Source organism: Oncorhynchus mykiss, unplaced genomic scaffold (genome assembly GCF_013265735.2).
Source record: "Oncorhynchus mykiss isolate Arlee unplaced genomic scaffold, USDA_OmykA_1.1 un_scaffold_363, whole genome shotgun sequence".
Classification (NCBI taxonomy): Eukaryota; Metazoa; Chordata; class Actinopteri; order Salmoniformes; family Salmonidae; genus Oncorhynchus; species Oncorhynchus mykiss.
The window spans coordinates 77879-97946 of record NW_023493811.1 but is presented as its reverse complement, the minus strand read 5'-3'; the positions used below and the strand labels follow the sequence as shown (position 1 = coordinate 97946).

The 20068-nt window shown below is 42.1% G+C and overlaps 15 non-coding genes across 15 annotated transcripts; all 15 read left to right on the top strand.

The window, feature by feature from the left end:
• Positions 1 to 248: 248 nt before the first annotated feature.
• On the top strand, positions 249 to 322 carry trnat-agu. The gene has a single exon. It is a non-coding gene; the product is annotated as a tRNA-Thr (tRNA).
• A 284-nt stretch (positions 323 to 606) lies between these two features.
• On the top strand, positions 607 to 678 carry trnah-gug. The gene has a single exon. It is a non-coding gene; the product is annotated as a tRNA-His (tRNA).
• Positions 679 to 1624: 946 nt separating this feature from the next.
• On the top strand, positions 1625 to 1698 carry trnat-agu. Its single transcript has one exon. It is a non-coding gene; the product is annotated as a tRNA-Thr (tRNA).
• A 284-nt stretch (positions 1699 to 1982) lies between these two features.
• trnah-gug lies at positions 1983 to 2054 on the top strand. Its single transcript has one exon. It is a non-coding gene; the product is annotated as a tRNA-His (tRNA).
• A 946-nt stretch (positions 2055 to 3000) lies between these two features.
• trnat-agu lies at positions 3001 to 3074 on the top strand. Its single transcript has one exon. It is a non-coding gene; the product is annotated as a tRNA-Thr (tRNA).
• A 284-nt stretch (positions 3075 to 3358) lies between these two features.
• Positions 3359 to 3430, top strand: trnah-gug. The gene has a single exon. It is a non-coding gene; the product is annotated as a tRNA-His (tRNA).
• Positions 3431 to 13318: 9888 nt separating this feature from the next.
• On the top strand, positions 13319 to 13390 carry trnah-gug. The gene has a single exon. It is a non-coding gene; the product is annotated as a tRNA-His (tRNA).
• A 946-nt stretch (positions 13391 to 14336) lies between these two features.
• On the top strand, positions 14337 to 14410 carry trnat-agu. The gene has a single exon. It is a non-coding gene; the product is annotated as a tRNA-Thr (tRNA).
• A 284-nt stretch (positions 14411 to 14694) lies between these two features.
• Positions 14695 to 14766, top strand: trnah-gug. Its single transcript has one exon. It is a non-coding gene; the product is annotated as a tRNA-His (tRNA).
• A 946-nt stretch (positions 14767 to 15712) lies between these two features.
• trnat-agu lies at positions 15713 to 15786 on the top strand. The gene has a single exon. It is a non-coding gene; the product is annotated as a tRNA-Thr (tRNA).
• A 284-nt stretch (positions 15787 to 16070) lies between these two features.
• trnah-gug lies at positions 16071 to 16142 on the top strand. The gene has a single exon. It is a non-coding gene; the product is annotated as a tRNA-His (tRNA).
• A 946-nt stretch (positions 16143 to 17088) lies between these two features.
• trnat-agu lies at positions 17089 to 17162 on the top strand. The gene has a single exon. It is a non-coding gene; the product is annotated as a tRNA-Thr (tRNA).
• A 284-nt stretch (positions 17163 to 17446) lies between these two features.
• trnah-gug lies at positions 17447 to 17518 on the top strand. Its single transcript has one exon. It is a non-coding gene; the product is annotated as a tRNA-His (tRNA).
• Positions 17519 to 18822: 1304 nt separating this feature from the next.
• trnah-gug lies at positions 18823 to 18894 on the top strand. Its single transcript has one exon. It is a non-coding gene; the product is annotated as a tRNA-His (tRNA).
• Positions 18895 to 19840: 946 nt separating this feature from the next.
• On the top strand, positions 19841 to 19914 carry trnat-agu. Its single transcript has one exon. It is a non-coding gene; the product is annotated as a tRNA-Thr (tRNA).
• Positions 19915 to 20068: the final 154 nt, after the last annotated feature.

Here is a 20068-nt window from a genome sequence, read left to right as displayed (position 1 = left end):
CTACTTTCCTTCCTGAGGATTTGGCAACACTGCCTCTCACATGCTCAGGCCCACTTTGCGTCCCAAAACGTAGCTTAAGAAACCCTGTTGCTAGACAATTGAAGGTGTCTGTATCGTTTCCGATATTAGTAAAAGACATCTCTTTTGTGATGTGATTTTGCTATACAGAGATGTGGGTTAAATTAATGAGACTGGTTTGATTCAAATAGGTGTGGGTGTTCACATCTGCAACATATATGACTTTTATGGGTGCTGTGGCTTAGTTGGTTAAAGTGCCTGTCTAGTAAACAGGAGATCCTGAGTTCAAATCTCAGCAGTACCTTTTTATTGTTCACATTGGTGGAGAAGGTCAGAGGGGAGGGCACTCAGGTTTTCTCACCAATGGGTTTAGAGAATTAGAGATGACGTGAGGAGGATGCAATTGAGATATTCCAATGTCACGGAAAAAGGGCACTTTTTGAATGAGAAAAAACCTACCGACTGTGTAAAGCTCCACTGTTTCTTCAGTTTATTCATTATCGAGACCAAAATGAAAAGAGTTTAGTCAGCTTGTGCACATCACTTTCACAGCCTATGTAGGCTTTACAAAGCCAGCTCTTGTAGCCGGCCGTGATCGTATAGTGGTTAGTACTCTGCGTTGTGGTCGCAGCAACCCCGGTTCGAATCCGGGTCACGGCACTGCAATGTAATTTTAGAAGGGTTGTTTTTTGAATGAGTTAAGACTTACTACGCAAGCTAAGAAACTCAGCAACTCTGCCGTTTGACAAAGTTCCCCACCATATTGTAGGTTAATTACTTACACGAAATGATTCATCTGCTGTTTCAAACGTTTTTACAATTTTTAAGCTCCAGAGCCAAATGAGAAATGCAGTGTCCTCGAACGACCAACATTATGAAGAAATAGTATATGATTCTGAATGTTCACTCATATCTCGCGACCCACCTATGACATGTTAATAACCGCTTTGGGTCCCAAATCATAGTTTAAGAATTCATGTCAGAGGTTCTTGAGTTTATTCATCTCGAGACCCAAATGAAAAATGTACTGTTCTCGAATGATCATAGTTACGAAGAAATAGTATGTGATTACCATTGATTACTGATATCTCGCTACCCACCTCTCACCAGTGTTGCCAACTTAGCGACTTTGTCGCTATATTTAGTGAGTATTCAGAAAAAAGACAAGAATCGACAGAAGAAAGTTCAATTGTAGTTCTAAACATACTTAGGGTGTTTTTTACTCACTTTTTGTCTCTCCCGAGATGTTATTCCTCTCTCCTACAGCGTCAATCACAATTACATCCACTTGGCCAATTATGAAAATGATGTGATGACGTAATTTAGCGACTTCTAGCTACTTTTAGGACCAGCAATAGCTACTTTCCTTCCTGAGGATTTGGCAACACTGCCTCTCACATGCTCAGGCCCACTTTGCGTCCCAAAACGTAGCTTAAGAAACCCTGTTGCTAGACAATTGAAGGTGTCTGTATCGTTTCCGATATTAGTAAAAGACATCTCTTTTGTGATGTGATTTTGCTATACAGAGATGTGGGTTAAATTAATGAGACTGGTTTGATTCAAATAGGTGTGGGTGTTCACATCTGCAACATATATGACTTTTATGGGTGCTGTGGCTTAGTTGGTTAAAGTGCCTGTCTAGTAAACAGGAGATCCTGAGTTCAAATCTCAGCAGTACCTTTTTATTGTTCACATTGGTGGAGAAGGTCAGAGGGGAGGGCACTCAGGTTTTCTCACCAATGGGTTTAGAGAATTAGAGATGACGTGAGGAGGATGCAATTGAGATATTCCAATGTCACGGAAAAAGGGCACTTTTTGAATGAGAAAAAACCTACCGACTGTGTAAAGCTCCACTGTTTCTTCAGTTTATTCATTATCGAGACCAAAATGAAAAGAGTTTAGTCAGCTTGTGCACATCACTTTCACAGCCTATGTAGGCTTTACAAAGCCAGCTCTTGTAGCCGGCCGTGATCGTATAGTGGTTAGTACTCTGCGTTGTGGTCGCAGCAACCCCGGTTCGAATCCGGGTCACGGCACTGCAATGTAATTTTAGAAGGGTTGTTTTTTGAATGAGTTAAGACTTACTACGCAAGCTAAGAAACTCAGCAACTCTGCCGTTTGACAAAGTTCCCCACCATATTGTAGGTTAATTACTTACACGAAATGATTCATCTGCTGTTTCAAACGTTTTTACAATTTTTAAGCTCCAGAGCCAAATGAGAAATGCAGTGTCCTCGAACGACCAACATTATGAAGAAATAGTATATGATTCTGAATGTTCACTCATATCTCGCGACCCACCTATGACATGTTAATAACCGCTTTGGGTCCCAAATCATAGTTTAAGAATTCATGTCAGAGGTTCTTGAGTTTATTCATCTCGAGACCCAAATGAAAAATGTACTGTTCTCGAATGATCATAGTTACGAAGAAATAGTATGTGATTACCATTGATTACTGATATCTCGCTACCCACCTCTCACCAGTGTTGCCAACTTAGCGACTTTGTCGCTATATTTAGTGAGTATTCAGAAAAAAGACAAGAATCGACAGAAGAAAGTTCAATTGTAGTTCTAAACATACTTAGGGTGTTTTTTACTCACTTTTTGTCTCTCCCGAGATGTTATTCCTCTCTCCTACAGCGTCAATCACAATTACATCCACTTGGCCAATTATGAAAATGATGTGATGACGTAATTTAGCGACTTCTAGCTACTTTTAGGACCAGCAATAGCTACTTTCCTTCCTGAGGATTTGGCAACACTGCCTCTCACATGCTCAGGCCCACTTTGCGTCCCAAAACGTAGCTTAAGAAACCCTGTTGCTAGACAATTGAAGGTGTCTGTATCGTTTCCGATATTAGTAAAAGACATCTCTTTTGTGATGTGATTTTGCTATACAGAGATGTGGGTTAAATTAATGAGACTGGTTTGATTCAAATAGGTGTGGGTGTTCACATCTGCAACATATATGACTTTTATGGGTGCTGTGGCTTAGTTGGTTAAAGTGCCTGTCTAGTAAACAGGAGATCCTGAGTTCAAATCTCAGCAGTACCTTTTTATTGTTCACATTGGTGGAGAAGGTCAGAGGGGAGAGCACTCAGGTTTTCTCACCAATGGGTTTAGAGAATTAGAGATGACGTGAGGAGGATGCAATTGAGATATTCCAATGTCACGGAAAAAGGGCACTTTTTGAATGAGAAAAAACCTACCGACTGTGTAAAGCTCCACTGTTTCTTCAGTTTATTCATTATCGAGACCAAAATGAAAAGAGTTTAGTCAGCTTGTGCACATCACTTTCACAGCCTATGTAGGCTTTACAAAGCCAGCTCTTGTAGCCGGCCGTGATCGTATAGTGGTTAGTACTCTGCGTTGTGGTCGCAGCAACCCCGGTTCGAATCCGGGTCACGGCACTGCAATGTAATTTTAGAAGGGTTGTTTTTTGAATGAGTTAAGACTTACTACGCAAGCTAAGAAACTCAGCAACTCTGCCGTTTGACAAAGTTCCCCACCATATTGTAGGTTAATTACTTACACGAAATGATTCATCTGCTGTTTCAAACGTTTTTACAATTTTTAAGCTCCAGAGCCAAATGAGAAATGCAGTGTCCTCGAACGACCAACATTATGAAGAAATAGTATATGATTCTGAATGTTCACTCATATCTCGCGACCCACCTATGACATGTTAATAACCGCTTTGGGTCCCAAATCATAGTTTAAGAATTCATGTCAGAGGTTCTTGAGTTTATTCATCTCGAGACCCAAATGAAAAATGTACTGTTCTCGAATGATCATAGTTACGAAGAAATAGTATGTGATTACCATTGATTACTGATATCTCGCTACCCACCTCTCACCAGTGTTGCCAACTTAGCGACTTTGTCGCTATATTTAGTGAGTATTCAGAAAAAAGACAAGAATCGACAGAAGAAAGTTCAATTGTAGTTCTAAACATACTTAGGGTGTTTTTTACTCACTTTTTGTCTCTCCCGAGACGTTATTCCTCTCTCCTACAGCGTCAATCACAATTACATCCACTTGGCCAATTATGAAAATGATGTGATGACGTCATTTAGCGACTTCTAGCTACTTTTAGGACCAGCAATAGCTACTTTCCTTCCTGAGGATTTGGCAACACTGCCTCTCACATGCTCAGGCCCACTTTGCGTCCCAAAACGTAGCTTAAGAAACCCTGTTGCTAGACAATTGAAGGTGTCTGTATCGTTTCCAATATTACTAAAAGACATCTCTTTTGTGATGTGATTTTGCTAGACAGAGATGTGGGTTAAATTAATGAGACTGGTTTGATTCAAATAGGTGTGGGTGTTCACATCTGCAACATATATCACTTTTATAGGTGCTGTGGCTTAGTTGGTTAAAGTTCCTGTCTAGTAAACAGGAGATCCTGAGTTCAAATCTCAGCAGTACCTTTTTATTGTTCACATTGGTGGAGAAGGTCAGAGGGGAGGGCACTCAGGTTTTCTCACCAATGGGTTTAGAGAATTAGAGATGACGTGAGGAGGATGCAATTGAGATATTCCAATGTCACGGAAAAAGGGCACTTTTTGAATGAGAAAAAACCTACCGACTGTGTAAAGCTCCACTGTTTCTTCAGTTTATTCATTATCGAGACCAAAATGAAAAGAGTTTAGTCACCTTGTGCACATCACTTTCACAGCCTATGTAGGCTTTACAAAGCCAGCTCTTGTAGCCGGCCGTGATCGTATAGTGGTTAGTACTCTGCGTTGTGATCGCAGCAACCCGGGTTCGAATCCGGGTCACGGCACTGCAATGTAATTTTAGAAGGGTTGTTTTTTGAATGAGTTAAGACTTACTATGCAAGCTAAGAAACTCAGCAACTCTGCCGTTTGACAAAGTTCCCCACCATATTGTAGGTTAATTACTTACACGAAATGATTCATCTGCTGTTTCAAACGTTTTTACAATTTTTAAGCTCCAGAGCCAAATGAGAAATGCAGTGTCCTCGAACGACCAACATTATGAAGAAATAGTATATGATTCTGAATGTTCACTCATATCTCGCGACCCACCTATGACATGTTAATAACCGCTTTGGGTCCCAAATCATAGTTTAAGAATTCATGTCAGAGGTTCTTGAGTTTATTCATCTCGAGACCCAAATGAAAAATGTACTGTTCTCGAATGATCATAGTTACGAAGAAATAGTATGTGATTATGTTATATAAATATTCATACACATAGCTCATATAAACAAAGACATTCCGTCGTAAGAACACATACACCCAGCCAGAAGACTGACCCCCTCTTCCTTATATAAACACACATCTCATCTCCCTCTAACTGGCCGGTCCCAAGAGCAAAGAACTTTTGCTGTGCACCAATGGGGCCCGCTCTGGCTAGAGCAAGGCCCGCCTCCAACCCTCCGACCAGTCAAGAAGACCGAAACGACAAGACTCCACCTACTTTATTCTATGTATAAAAATGTGTGTAACCATTGTATAGGTCTCTTTTTCACCTGGCTCCTTGCCGAGTCATGTGAACTAGGTCCGTGCACGTAAAACTGCGGGACAAGATATCTCTGACTCATTAAAACTGTCTTTTGTTACAACTGAAATCCACTCTGTCCAGCGTCCGTGATTTGGTCTCAACTCTCCAGTATTTGAACACTAACAGAATTGGTAGCAGAGGATGGTTGTTCTTGAATTCGATCTATTATAAGTTAGTGTGAGAGGACGAGACTGATCACGGCTAAAAATCAGACGGAAGAGTGACTTCCCCAGCCATTCATCTTGCCTCAGGAAATCTGATCGGAGCGCTCTATATAAAGGTGAGCAGAGCCCGTTATATCGAAATCTGCATATTGTATTATAGTCTAAACCAAATTTTGATCAGAAAGTACTGGGCGTGAGTATGAATCGGTGCCCAAATTTTTTACATAAGAACCTAAGACATTGATTAAAGATATCTTGCTTTGTAAAAAAAAAAAAAAAAAAATATATATATATTCTTATTAATGGGCCTATACTCAGTTATTTTAATAGGAATGTGTGAATTGTGATTGACCAATGTGTTAAATTCCTCCAGGGACCCTATTTGTTCTGAAATCTGCATAGAAAACTGTCCTAATTATATATGTATTGGGTTGTGTATAGAGGTGACGTTAAATAGTGGCTGTGTTTTAACACGTAATGGACACAATTATGGATGTTGGAAATTCAATGAGAATTTCATACGAATGAATGAATTATAGATGAACCGAATCTGCAAGTTAGGTCTTGTGGAGGTGTGGTTATAGATGAACCGAATCTGCAAGTAAGGTCTTGTGGAGGTGTGGTTATAGATGAACCGAATCTGCAAGTAAGGTCTTGTGGAGGTGTGGTTATAGATGAACCGAATCTGCAAGTAAGGTCTTGTGGAGGTGTGGTTATAGATGAACCGAATCTGCAAGTAAGGTCTTGTGGAGGTGTGGTTATAGTTGAATGATAGATGAACCGGATCTGCAAGTAAAATCTCCTGTTGATACATATAACATCGAATAGGTCTTGTGGAGGTGTGGTTGGATTGAATGAATCTGCATGAAAAATGCCCTATTAAAAAAGCTGTGTATTATTTAATAGGTTTTGTAAGAGGTGTAGTCGAGTAGATACAGGATATGTAAGTTTGGCCTTCCACTAGACAGAGATCGGGAATGATGTGGCTATTGCACATCAAACAATAAACATAAGATGAACCAGAGTTGACATTCCATGATTTGGGGATGGGGGAAATTAAATTGAAAGAAACGTTTGTCGCGGAGTAGGTTGGGATACGTAACTGGGCTATTAGGCACACGTGCTGAAAGACAAAGCCACCTTAGTATCGAATGGCCGTGCAACTTTGACAGCAGCCGGGCTGGAATACTGATTTTCGTTTTTTTTTCATTCCTGTTGATATTGCCTAAAGTTTAAAATTATTCTGACAATTGCTATAGAATCGCTGGAATTTACTGATATAAGTTCATAAAGGAACTTACTGAATTGTTTCTAGAAAGTATTTAAATAAGCCGCCGAGCTTAGTACAGACTTTGTTTTACAGACGCCAAAAGCTACACACTGATTTTGGGGTTTTTCTATTCTATCCATATTTCCTAAATATATAGAATTATTCTGACAATTGCTATAGAATCGCTCGAATTTACTGATATAAGTTCATAAAGGAATTTACTGAATTGTTTACAGAATGTATTTAAATAATTCACTGAACAACTTTTAGTTGTCTAGAAATTCTATCTATATTTCCTAAAGAGCTAGAATTACTCTGAAAATTGTTATAGAACCGCATATATTCACTGATATATTGTTCCAAAAGGAAATCGCAGAATCATTTATAGAAAATACCTAAACGAATCGCTGAACAAATTCAAATAAAATACCGGTGAAATACACACGTGGCGGGCGTCACATACTGATAACCCCCTTTGTCTCGACCAGGGACAGGCTAAGCATACAACGATAGAAATAAACACCACATAGTAAGAATTGAATATACCTAAATAACGCATTATACACATTATCAGACGAACTAGATAAAATGTCTGCAGCTACCACGCCCAAACTAAAATTCAATGATTATTTAGATCAGAGTATGATTGATAGAGCGGGAGGTAAAAAAAACAGTATGGGAAAGTGGAGAAAGTGTGGAAAGGATTACGGATAAGATGGACACAAGCAGGTTATTTTAGCGGAGGACCACCTACAGGGGGGAAACTCCAAGATATGCAGACAGAATTAGAGGACGCAGTAGAGCATGCAAAAGCGAGTGAGGCGGAGAGAAACAACATACACATGTTCAAAAAAGTAGGTACAAGAGAGAGAGAGAGAGCAGAGGGGGAGCTCAAGATAGGTACATGGGCCATACAGGAGAGTAGGAGGGTGCTGCCCAAAAACACACCAGACATGATGGGCGTGGCTATTGTGGCGTCGGGGGATGTTAAAGCTCCGCCTGAGAACTTGCCCACGGCTCCCCCTGTGGCCGTTTCTCCCTCACTATATCCACAATTGACAATGGAGGCAGTTCAGCCCCAGCCATACTCAAAGGGACAAAATCACCGGAGCCCGTCACACAACCCATTCCTACCCAGGGCACCTCCCACAATACAGGCTCCAGTTCTGAGAATAGACCAAGGGGAAATTACCCTGGGGATAACGGCTGGCCATATGGTATGTGAACAGTTCGAAACTGGGATTCCAGGAGCAGGAGACCTCCCCCAGGAATGGAGGCCGCAATGCTCCTCTGTGAACTCTCTCACCTCTGAAACCAGAGGACACCTACAAACAAGATTAGATTCAAACCACTTCTATCAGACGGATAGGGAGGACTGTCATCAGAACATGGACATCGAAAACGAAGAAGAAATTGACATGGTGCTCACCCCAGCTCCGATGGGAGCTCCAAACGTGACTAAGATGCAGGAGCTGCTGAAATCATCAATAGCTCGAGCTAAGGAACTCAGGGAGCTAATAGCTAACCAAGATAACAACAGAGAGGGAGCCTACCGTGTGGTAGGCATAAGGAGAGGAACAGTAACCAAAGTTACCGAATCAATGGGGTCCGAAACACTCCGTCGGTCCTCCAGAATTGCTGATAGAAGAGAGCGAGAGCAGGAGATGGCAGGACAGTACCCCCTGCGACCGACACCAGGTGATGCACACACTGTGGAGTACCAGCCCTGGAAAATGACTGATTTAACAACACTGATGGGACAGATGCCTAGCCTACATGGAGGAGCTTCAGCGTGGCTACTTCAACTGCAGACACTTACGTCAGGCCTGCAACTCTGCCTAGGAGACATGAAAGCACTTCTAGCAAGAGCCACCGACCACGGAACCATGGAGGCCCTCATGACAGCAGCTGACCTTGGATGGCGGGCCCCAACACTGCCCATAGACCACTTCCGTACCAGATTATGGGAAGTTCTACGGAGAGCATACCCTACAGAAAGAAACCATGCCACCTTATCCTCCTTTACAATCAACCCAGGTGAGCAACCTGCAGCATACCTGGACAGGGCTAAGACCACATGGAGATCGGTCCACGAAGAACCATTCGATCACACTGATACCACACTCAGCATGTGGAAGGAAATGGTGGTCAACGGGTGTCCTGGAGATGTTAAAACCAAACTCAGAGGAACGGTAGGGTTGATTGCACTTCCTCTGACCCAATTCAATACGCATGTGCACCACCATGTGACCCAGCACAACAAGGAAAGAGGGGGTGCTGAGAGCCAGGTGCAGTCCCTCCAGGTACAACTCCTGAAACTCCAATTGAAGGAAGCACAACAAGGAGAAAAACCTAAGAAACAGATGGTGGCGGAAGAAACGAAGGAGCCGGGAACCAAAACAGACATCTCCCAAATCGTGGCACAGACTGTCTCTCAGATGATCCAACAGCAGGCAGCCCCACCACCCCAATACCCTCACCCACAGCAGTATATCCTGCAACAACAACACCCAGTATGGGCTCGACGGGGTCCCTACACTGGACAACACAGAGGGGGAAATTACCAGTGTTTTAACTGCGGAATTACCGGTCATTTTGCCAGAGATTGCATGAAACCACTCTCCCCGCAGCAACAGCAATGGAGAGCAAGAGGAAGTGGGGGAAACCCACCTCTGCAACATCAGCAACCAGGACCCACACCCATGCATCAGCAACAGCCAGCATACAACCACCCAGAATCTAGCCACATGCAACAGGAGCAGCAAGATTACAACCAACCCTCCCACTTCAACACCTGATCACCCAGTAAGAATGATGAGGATGCCACTCCTGCCGATGACCACACTGTCTGAAGCCCAAGAAGTGTACTGGCTAAAATGCCTACCCACAGGGCCTGCCACCCCTCACATCCAGTTTAAGTTCAACCAACTGAAAGCTCAAATCTACACTCTGCACCCATATAAGACTCCCCAAGCTGAGATCCATTGCACACTCAATGCAACAGAAACTGATGACTGCCTCTACACTGCAGACTGGGACGAAGACATGATGCACCTGACCCCACCTATCAGGTGTTGTACCATTGGGTGTGGCCCAGAGGGGGTGGCAGCACCGGTCATCCTACGATCAAGGAACCTCCATGCACCCCTGGCCTGGACGGCTGAAGCATCAACAGCCATAGCATTCCTGAAAACAGATCTATCAGCGGCAGCAGCTCTGACTGCACCTGACTACAAGAACAAGTTCCATTTGGATGTTTCTGAAAGGGAAGGATTCACCTCATCCGTCCTATTCCAGAAACAAGAGGGGGAGAGAAGGGTCTTGATGTACTACTCTTCAAACTTGACCACATTGTGGTAGGACAGTCAACATGCTCCAGATACGTTGCTGCAGTAGCAAAAGCTATTGAAAAAACAGCTCACCTCGTGATGTCACCCTTCAATCAGCCATCATCCCTCAACCAGCATCGGCCAAATTAGCTGAAATCATCGGATTGACGCAGGTCCTCATCAGAGGAAAAGGAAAGACTGAATATCTATACAGACTCAGCCCATGCCCATGAAGCAGGCCACACTGATGGACCCAGAACTTTTATGAGAAACACATGGCCCCACACACGAAGGCAAACTAAAGACCCTCCAAAAAGGCCTCGCACATCTGGTGGCACCCTCACATAAAAAATATGACTGACTTATTTTATGACGATTATTTATTTTGTGACGAATGCAATGGTTGTGACAGACACAACCCAAAGAAACCATATCAAACACCAATGGGCTCATACGTAATACCTAATGCATGTTTTCAGGATATTAGGATAGACTACACCGACATGGGCCCCAAAAATTTATCTAAAGGCAAACTCTATCTCCTAGTCATAGTAGATAGGTTCTCCAAATGGGTAGAGGCAATACTAACAAAAGGGGAGGATGCTAGGTCAGTCTTTTAAGTGGCTACAAACCAAACTAATACCCAGGTATGGCATCCCAAGACAAATCAAATTTGACAAATGGCTCACATTTAACAAACACCTGAGACAGGTGGAAGAAAGATTTGGCATAACCCACAGATTTGGATCTGTGTACAGGCCCCAATCCCAAAATCTGGTGGAACGTCAAACCAAAAGCAAAAGCTAAGATAGCTAAAGTATGTGCCTCATGGGATAATGACTGGAAGAATCATGCATGGTCCACCAAGGGAGGGAGGTCATATGCCCGCCCTTGATGTACAACAAATTGTAATGTCTAATTATGTGAAAAAACTGACGGTTCTCTCTGCAGCACTCTCTACCCAGGTTCACAAGGTCCAGGAGGGGGAGCTGCCGGGGGACACGACACTACTGAAGGTAAAGGTTGGTGACGGGGTGAGGGTTACAGTCCACAAGAGAAAGTGGCTGGAACCCAGGTGGACTGGACCGTACGAAGTGAAGGAGGTTACTTCACACTCAGTCCAGGTCAAAGGTAAATCAGGCACACCTTGACACCGCCTTACACATTGCACCCCAGCCCCAATTCCTTCTAGAACACTGACTGAAGTCAGAGCTGATTTGAGCGGCCTAAATTCGATTCCAAATGAAGACACTCCTTCCTCAGGTGATGCGGCATCAAACTCCGCCTCCCCTGAGAAGGGAACCTCGCCCAGTTAGAGGGAAATTTCTCCCTCTCTGGGTGAGGCTGGGGATATCTGGTCCCTTATTTGTGATATTCATACTGATATTTGGAGTAACCCTAGGACTTTCACATGGTTAATTGAACAACTATTTCACCCTGCCACATCACATACACCAACCCCTACACATGTCCCTAACTCCTTTCCTGATATCACTCCCTCCAATCACTCCCGTCCCAAACGTAGCACTACACCTACAGACCCACCATGCAAATCAGACAAGGTTAGGAGCACCACCTTATGTATACCCACGATTGCAACCGCCACCTTTCTGCTATAGTTTTCACGTCTAATAGACGTGAAGAGGGGGATTTGTTATATAAATATTCATACACATAGCTCATATAAACAAAGACATTCCGTCGTAAGAACACATACACCCAGCCAGAAGACTGACCCCCTCTTCCTTATATAAACACACATCTCATCTCCCTCTAACTGGCCGGTCCCAAGAGCAAAGAACTTTTGCTGTGCACCAATGGGGCCCGCTCTGGCTAGAGCAAGGCCCGCCTCCAACCCTCCGACCAGTCAAGAAGACCGAAACGACAAGACTCCACCTACTTTATTCTATGTATAAAAATGTGTGTAACCATTGTATAGGTCTCTTTTTCACCTGGCTCCTTGCCGAGTCATGTGAACTAGGTCCGTGCACGTAAAACTGCGGGACAAGATATCTCTGACTCATTAAAACTGTCTTTTGTTACAACTGAAATCCACTCTGTCCAGCGTCCGTGATTTGGTCTCAACTCTCCAGTATTTGAACACTAACAATTACCATTGATTACTGATATCTCGCTACCCACCTCTCACCAGTGTTGCCAACTTAGCGACTTCGTCGCTATATTTAGTGAGTATTCAGAAAAAAGACAAGAATCGACAGAAGAAAGTTCAATTGTAGTTCTAAACATACTTCGGGTGTTTTTTACTCACTTTTTGTCTCTCCCGAGACGTTATTCCTCTCTCCTACAGCGTCAATCACAATTACATCCACTTGGCCAATTATGAAAATGATGTGATGACGTAATTTAGCGACTTCTAGCTACTTTTAGGACCAGCAATAGCTACTTTCCTTCCTGAGGATTTGGCAACACTGCCTCTCACATGCTCAGGCCCACTTTGCGTCCCAAAACGTAGCTTAAGAAACCCTGTTGCTAGACAATTGAAGGTGTCTGTATCGTTTCCGATATTAGTAAAAGACATCTCTTTTGTGATGTGATTTTGCTATACAGAGATGTGGGTTAAATTAATGAGACTGGTTTGATTCAAATAGGTGTGGGTGTTCACATCTGCAACATATATGACTTTTATGGGTGCTGTGGCTTAGGTGGTTAAAGTGCCTGTCTAGTAAACAGGAGATCCTGAGTTCAAATCTCAGCAGTACCTTTTTATTGTTCACATTGGTGGAGAAGGTCAGAGGGGAGGGCACTCAGGTTTTCTCACCAATGGGTTTAGAGAATTAGAGATGACGTGAGGAGGATGCAATTGAGATATTCCAATGTCACGGAAAAAGGGCACTTTTTGAATGAGAAAAAACCTACCGACTGTGTAAAGCTCCACTGTTTCTTCAGTTTATTCATTATCGAGACCAAAATGAAAAGAGTTTAGTCAGCTTGTGCACATCACTTTCACAGCCTATGTAGGCTTTACAAAGCCAGCTCTTGTAGCCGGCCGTGATCGTATAGTGGTTAGTACTCTGCGTTGTGGTCGCAGCAACCCCGGTTCGAATCCGGGTCACGGCACTGCAATGTAATTTTAGAAGGGTTGTTTTTTGAATGAGTTAAGACTTACTACGCAAGCTAAGAAACTCAGCAACTCTGCCGTTTGACAAAGTTCCCCACCATATTGTAGGTTAATTACTTACACGAAATGATTCATCTGCTGTTTCAAACGTTTTTACAATTTTTAAGCTCCAGAGCCAAATGAGAAATGCAGTGTCCTCGAACGACCAACATTATGAAGAAATAGTATATGATTCTGAATGTTCACTCATATCTCGCGACCCACCTATGACATGTTAATAACCGCTTTGGGTCCCAAATCATAGTTTAAGAATTCATGTCAGAGGTTCTTGAGTTTATTCATGTCGAGACCCAAATGAAAAATGTACTGTTCTCGAATGATCATAGTTACGAAGAAATAGTATGTGATTACCATTGATTACTGATATCTCGCTACCCACCTCTCACCAGTGTTGCCAACTTAGCGACTTTGTCGCTATATTTAGTGAGTATTCAGAATAAAGACAAGAATCGACAGAAGAAAGTTCAATTGTAGTTCTAAACATACTTCGGGTGTTTTTTACTCACTTTTTGTCTCTCCCGAGACGTTATTCCTCTCTCCTACAGCGTCAATCACAATTACATCCACTTGGCCAATTATGAAAATGATGTGATGACGTAATTTAGCGACTTCTAGCTACTTTTAGGACCAGCAATAGCTACTTTCCTTCCTGAGGATTTGGCAACACTGCCTCTCACATGCTCAGGCCCACTTTGCGTCCCAAAACGTAGCTTAAGAAACCCTGTTGCTAGACAATTGAAGGTGTCTGTATCGTTTCCGATATTAGTAAAAGACATCTCTTTTGTGATGTGATTTTGCTATACAGAGATGTGGGTTAAATTAATGAGACTGGTTTGATTCAAATAGGTGTGGGTGTTCACATCTGCAACATATATGACTTTTATGGGTGCTGTGGCTTAGTTGGTTAAAGTGCCTGTCTAGTAAACAGGAGATCCTGAGTTCAAATCTCAGCAGTACCTTTTTATTGTTCACATTGGTGGAGAAGGTCAGAGGGGAGGGCACTCAGGTTTTCTCACCAATGGGTTTAGAGAATTAGAGATGACGTGAGGAGGATGCAATTGAGATATTCCAATGTCACGGAAAAAGGGCACTTTTTGAATGAGAAAAAACCTACCGACTGTGTAAAGCTCCACTGTTTCTTCAGTTTATTCATTATCGAGACCAAAATGAAAAGAGTTTAGTCAGCTTGTGCACATCACTTTCACAGCCTATGTAGGCTTTACAAAGCCAGCTCTTGTAGCCGGCCGTGATCGTATAGTGGTTAGTACTCTGCGTTGTGGTCGCAGCAACCCCGGTTCGAATCCGGGTCACGGCACTGCAATGTAATTTTAGAAGGGTTGTTTTTTGAATGAGTTAAGACTTACTACGCAAGCTAAGAAACTCAGCAACTCTGCCGTTTGACAAAGTTCCCCACCATATTGTAGGTTAATTACTTACACGAAATGATTCATCTGCTGTTTCAGACGTTTTTACCATTTTTAAGCTCCAGAGCCAAATGAGAAATGCAGTGTCCTCGAACGACCAACATTATGAAGAAATAGTATATGATTCTGAATGTTCACTCATATCTCGCGACCCACCTATGACATGTTAATAACCGCTTTGGGTCCCAAATCATAGTTTAAGAATTCATGTCAGAGGTTCTTGAGTTTATTCATCTCGAGACCCAAATGAAAAATGTACTGTTCTCGAATGATCATAGTTACGAAGAAATAGTATGTGATTACCATTGATTACTGATATCTCGCTACCCACCTCTCACCAGTGTTGCCAACTTAGCGACTTTGTCGCTATATTTAGTGAGTATTCAGAAAAAAGACAAGAATCGACAGAAGAAAGTTCAATTGTAGTTCTAAACATACTTAGGGTGTTTTTTACTCACTTTTTGTCTCTCCCGAGATGTTATTCCTCTCTCCTACAGCGTCAATCACAATTACATCCACTTGGCCAATTATGAAAATGATGTGATGACGTAATTTAGCGACTTCTAGCTACTTTTAGGACCAGCAATAGCTACTTTCCTTCCTGAGGATTTGGCAACACTGCCTCTCACATGCTCAGGCCCACTTTGCGTCCCAAAACGTAGCTTAAGAAACCCTGTTGCTAGACAATTGAAGGTGTCTGTATCGTTTCCGATATTAGTAAAAGACATCTCTTTTGTGATGTGATTTTGCTATACAGAGATGTGGGTTAAATTAATGAGACTGGTTTGATTCAAATAGGTGTGGGTGTTCACATCTGCAACATATATGACTTTTATGGGTGCTGTGGCTTAGTTGGTTAAAGTGCCTGTCTAGTAAACAGGAGATCCTGAGTTCAAATCTCAGCAGTACCTTTTTATTGTTCACATTGGTGGAGAAGGTCAGAGGGGAGGGCACTCAGGTTTTCTCACCAATGGGTTTAGAGAATTAGAGATGACGTGAGGAGGATGCAATTGAGATATTCCAATGTCACGGAAAAAGGGCACTTTTTGAATGAGAAAAAACCTACCGACTGTGTAAAGCTCCACTGTTTCTTCAGTTTATTCATTATCGAGACCAAAATGAAAAGAGTTTAGTCAGCTTGTGCACATCACTTTCACAGCCTATGTAGGCTTTACAAAGCCAGCTCTTGTAGCCGGCCGTGATCGTATAGTGGTTAGTACTCTGCGTTGTGGTCGCAGCAACCCCGGTTCGAATCCGGGTCACGGCACTGCAATGTAATTTTAGAAGGGTTGTTTTTTGAATGAGTTAAGACTTACTACGCAAGCTAAGAAACTCAGCAACTCTGCCGTTTGACAAAGTTCCCCACCATATTGTAGGTTAATTACTTACACGAAATGATTCATCTGCTGTTTCAAACGTTTTTACAATTTTTAAGCTCCAGAGCCAAATGAGAAATGCAGTGTCCTCGAACGACCAACATTATGAAGAAATAGTATATGATTCTGAATGTTCACTCATATCTCGCGACCCACCTATGACATGTTAATAACCGCTTTGGGTCCCAAATCATAGTTTAAGAATTCATGTCAGAGGTTCTTGAGTTTATTCATCTCGAGACCCAAATGAAAAATGTACTGTTCTCGAATGATCATAGTTACGAAGAAATAGTATGTGATTACCATTGATTACTGATATCTCGCTACCCACCTCTCACCAGTGTTGCCAACTTAGCGACTTTGTCGCTATATTTAGTGAGTATTCAGAAAAAAGACAAGAATCGACAGAAGAAAGTTCAATTGTAGTTCTAAACATACTTAGGGTGTTTTTTACTCACTTTTTGTCTCTCCCGAGATGTTATTCCTCTCTCCTACAGCGTCAATCACAATTACATCCACTTGGCCAATTATGAAAATGATGTGATGACGTAATTTAGCGACTTCTAGCTACTTTTAGGACCAGCAATAGCTACTTTCCTTCCTGAGGATTTGGCAACACTGCCTCTCACATGCTCAGGCCCACTTTGCGTCCCAAAACGTAGCTTAAGAAACCCTGTTGCTAGACAATTGAAGGTGTCTGTATCGTTTCCGATATTAGTAAAAGACATCTCTTTTGTGATGTGATTTTGCTATACAGAGATGTGGGTTAAATTAATGAGACTGGTTTGATTCAAATAGGTGTGGGTGTTCACATCTGCAACATATATGACTTTTATGGGTGCTGTGGCTTAGTTGGTTAAAGTGCCTGTCTAGTAAACAGGAGATCCTGAGTTCAAATCTCAGCAGTACCTTTTTATTGTTCACATTGGTGGAGAAGGTCAGAGGGGAGGGCACTCAGGTTTTCTCACCAATGGGTTTAGAGAATTAGAGATGACGTGAGGAGGATGCAATTGAGATATTCCAATGTCACGGAAAAAGGGCACTTTTTGAATGAGAAAAAACCTACCGACTGTGTAAAGCTCCACTGTTTCTTCAGTTTATTCATTATCGAGACCAAAATGAAAAGAGTTTAGTCAGCTTGTGCACATCACTTTCACAGCCTATGTAGGCTTTACAAAGCCAGCTCTTGTAGCCGGCCGTGATCGTATAGTGGTTAGTACTCTGCGTTGTGGTCGCAGCAACCCCGGTTCGAATCCGGGTCACGGCACTGCAATGTAATTTTAGAAGGGTTGTTTTTTGAATGAGTTAAGACTTACTACGCAAGCTAAGAAACTCAGCAACTCTGCCGTTTGACAAAGTTCCCCACCATATTGTAGGTTAATTACTTACACGAAATGATTCATCTGCTGTTTCAAACGTTTTTACAATTTTTAAGCTCCAGAGCCAAATGAGAAATGCAGTGTCCTCGAACGACCAACATTATGAAGAAATAGTATATGATTCTGAATGTTCACTCATATCTCGCGACCCACCTATGACATGTTAATAACCGCTTTGGGTCCCAAATCATAGTTTAAGAATTCATGTCAGAGGTTCTTGAGTTTATTCATCTCGAGACCCAAATGAAAAATGTACTGTTCTCGAATGATCATAGTTACGAAGAAATAGTATGTGATTACCATTGATTACTGATATCTCGCTACCCACCTCTCACCAGTGTTGCCAACTTAGCGACTTTGTCGCTATATTTAGTGAGTATTCAGAAAAAAGACAAGAATCGACAGAAGAAAGTTCAATTGTAGTTCTAAACATACTTAGGGTGTTTTTTACTCACTTTTTGTCTCTCCCGAGACGTTATTCCTCTCTCCTACAGCGTCAATCACAATTACATCCACTTGGCCAATTATGAAAATGATGTGATGACGTCATTTAGCGACTTCTAGCTACTTTTAGGACCAGCAATAGCTACTTTCCTTCCTGAGGATTTGGCAACACTGCCTCTCACATGCTCAGGCCCACTTTGCGTCCCAAAACGTAGCTTAAGAAACCCTGTTGCTAGACAATTGAAGGTGTCTGTATCGTTTCCAATATTACTAAAAGACATCTCTTTTGTGATGTGATTTTGCTAGACAGAGATGTGGGTTAAATTAATGAGACTGGTTTGATTCAAATAGGTGTGGGTGTTCACATCTGCAACATATATCACTTTTATAGGTGCTGTGGCTTAGTTGGTTAAAGTTCCTGTCTAGTAAACAGGAGATCCTGAGTTCAAATCTCAGCAGTACCTTTTTATTGTTCACATTGGTGGAGAAGGTCAGAGGGGAGGGCACTCAGGTTTTCTCACCAATGGGTTTAGAGAATTAGAGATGACGTGAGGAGGATGCAATTGAGATATTCCAATGTCACGGAAAAAGGGCACTTTTTGAATGAGAAAAAACCTACCGACTGTGTAAAGCTCCACTGTTTCTTCAGTTTATTCATTATCGAGACCAAAATGAAAAGAGTTTAGTCAGCTTGTGCACATCACTTTCACAGCCTATGTAGGCTTTACAAAGCCAGCTCTTGTAGCCGGCCGTGATCGTATAGTGGTTAGTACTCTGCGTTGTGGTCGCAGCAACCCCGGTTCGAATCCGGGTCACGGCACTGCAATGTAATTTTAGAAGGGTTGTTTTTTGAATGAGTTAAGACTTACTACGCAAGCTAAGAAACTCAGCAACTCTGCCGTTTGACAAAGTTCCCCACCATATTGTAGGTTAATTACTTACACGAAATGATTCATCTGCTGTTTCAAACGTTTTTACAATTTTTAAGCTCCAGAGCCAAATGAGAAATGCAGTGTCCTCGAACGACCAACATTATGAAGAAATAGTATATGATTCTGAATGTTCACTCATATCTCGCGACCCACCTATGACATGTTAATAACCGCTTTGGGTCCCAAATCATAGTTTAAGAATTCATGTCAGAGGTTCTTGAGTTTATTCATCTCGAGACCCAAATGAAAAATGTACTGTTCTCGAATGATCATAGTTACGAAGAAATAGTATGTGATTACCATTGATTACTGATATCTCGCTACCCACCTCTCACCAGTGTTGCCAACTTAGCGACTTTGTCGCTATATTTAGTGAGTATTCAGAATAAAGACAAGAATCGACAGAAGAAAGTTCAATTGTAGTTCTAAACATACTTCGGGTGTTTTTTACTCACTTTTTGTCTCTCCCGAGACGTTATTCCTCTCTCCTACAGCGTCAATCACAATTACATCCACTTGGCCAATTATGAAAATGATGTGATGACGTAATTTAGCGACTTCTAGCTACTTTTAGGACCAGCAATAGCTACTTTCCTTCCTGAGGATTTGGCAACACTGCCTCTCACATGCTCAGGCCCACTTTGCGTCCCAAAACGTAGCTTAAGAAACCCTGTTGCTAGACAATTGAAGGTGTCTGTATCGTTTCCGATATTAGTAAAAGACATCTCTTTTGTGATGTGATTTTGCTATACAGAGATGTGGGTTAAATTAATGAGACTGGTTTGATTCAAATAGGTGTGGGTGTTCACATCTGCAACATATATGACTTTTATGGGTGCTGTGGCTTAGTTGGTTAAAGTGCCTGTCTAGTAAACAGGAGATCCTGAGTTCAAATCTCAGCAGTACCTTTTTATTGTTCACATTGGTGGAGAAGGTCAGAGGGGAGGGCACTCAGGTTTTCTCACCAATGGGTTTAGAGAATTAGAGATGACGTGAGGAGGATGCAATTGAGATATTCCAATGTCACGGAAAAAGGGCACTTTTTGAATGAGAAAAAACCTA